The sequence below is a fragment of the Octopus bimaculoides genome, chromosome 5, assembly GCF_001194135.2.
Source record: "Octopus bimaculoides isolate UCB-OBI-ISO-001 chromosome 5, ASM119413v2, whole genome shotgun sequence".
In the NCBI taxonomy this organism is placed as follows: domain Eukaryota; kingdom Metazoa; phylum Mollusca; class Cephalopoda; order Octopoda; family Octopodidae; genus Octopus; species Octopus bimaculoides.
This window is the reverse complement of record NC_068985.1, coordinates 114,584,667-114,586,774: the sequence shown is the minus strand read 5'-3', so window position 1 is coordinate 114,586,774 and position 2,108 is coordinate 114,584,667.

Here is a 2,108-nt window from a genome sequence, read left to right as displayed (position 1 = left end):
ATCATCATCATCATCATCATCATCATCATCATCATCATCATCATCATCATCATCATCATCATCATCATCATCATCATCATCATCATCATCATCATCATCATCATTATTATTATTATTATTATTAAGGTGGCGAGCCGGCAGAATCGTTAACGCGTTGGACAAAGTGCTTAGCGGTATTTCGCCAGTCGCTACGTTCTGAGTTCAAATTCTGAAGAGGTCTACTTTTATTCTTTTGAGGTCGATAAATTAAGTACCAGTGGAGTACTGGGGTTGATGTAATCGATTTACCACACACACATACACACACACACACAGTATAGTAGAACGGTTTATTACTATTATTATTATGGCTAGATGATAGGCAGAATTGTTCGAGCACTTTACTGTTCTGAGTTCAAATTCCCTCAAGAATTTCCACCAAGACTCTCGGAGTGGATAAAAAAAAGTACCAGTTGGGCACTGGGGTTGATATGATCGACTTAATCCCTCCTACAAACAGAAACTTGCTAGCTTTGTGCCAAAATTTGAAACCATTAAAGGCGATGAGCTAACAGAATCGTTTAGACGCCGGGCAAAAAGTTTAGCGACATTTCGTCTATCTTTACGTTTTGAGTTCAAATTCTGTCGAAGTGTACATTGCCTTTCGTCCTTTTGGAATCGATAAAATAAGTACCCAGTCTAGTAGTGGGGTTGATGTAATAGATTTGCCCCTCTCCTCAAAAGCTGGAAAAATTTATTTACTAAATTATCTAAATAACTTTACACCGAATCAGTCCATTAAGCCAGTGGTTCTCAATCATTTCTTATCTCTGGACCCTTTTGATTACTATTTTATTTTGGTGGACCCCACATAGCCATTCGATATTTAAAAACTAGTTTTATAGAAAATTCCTTCAAAATTCCTATTTTACATACATTAACTTGTTTAGGTTGAACTATGTAAAATGTTAGAGAAACCTAACTGTTTCTAGCAATATGTACCAATGCATACAACTAAAGCAAAATTCTTCCAGGGGCCCTCAAAATACGGTTGTGGATCCCCAATTTACTATTCTGTTGCGTTTAAATATCTCGGAACCGTATTCACTAGTGATGGGAAGTGAGAAACCGAACTGGATGCTAGAATTGCAGGTGTTGGTACAGTATTGGGCCCGTTTTAGCATACGTGTACGGATGCTACACTCGCTGTCTTCAGTTCGGTTCATTATACATTAAATTTGCTTAATTCACATGTTTATACGCGAAAATTATACATAATAATATAATCTCTTATTTTTCTGATATTTGTTGGGTAATTCGACCTCGTTATGCAGTGACTTAGAAGAGGGCGAGATGATCATAGTTGAAACATATTTGGTTATAGATTTCATAACTTAGGATGAAGCACGGTAACAACACAATTCTAAGATATGTCGAAGGCTATAAAGGGACAGAGGGTCAGGGTTTACTACCATAGATATGTGGTGAGGGCTAATAAGAGTGGTGGGTAGATAGATGGAGAGGAAATACGCAGTTTAATCGATACAGATAGAGACAGAGAGAAGGAGAGAGAGAGAGAAAGAGAGAGAGAGAGAGAGAGAGAGAGAAAGAAAGAAAGAAAGTAAGAAAGAAACAAAGAAACAAAGAAACAAAGAAAGAAACAAAGAAAGAAAGAGAGTGAAAAATGAGTGGGTGTGAGAGTGATATAGCGGAAGAAGGAGATAGAGAGAGACACGCAGAGAGAAAGAGAGAGAGAAACATGAAGAAGTTCAAGTGTGAGTCTTATCTGTAAGTGGTTGATAAGAAGAATTTAAGGACGCCGTTAGAAGAGGGGAGTGGGAAGAGGCGGGAAGAGCAGGAAGAAGAGGAAGAAGAGAGAGAGAGAAAGAGGAAGAAGAGAGAGAGAGAAAGAGGAAGAGGAGAGAGATAGAAAGAGGAAGAGGAGAGAGAGAGAAAGAGGAAGAGAGAGCAGAGGATATCATCAGCAACAACAACAACAACGATAACAGTAATTGTATTATGTGACATTGAACTAAAAAGTTATTTTATGAGGCTGACTTTATCACACGCGTACACACACACACACACACACACACACACACACACACACACACACACACACACACACA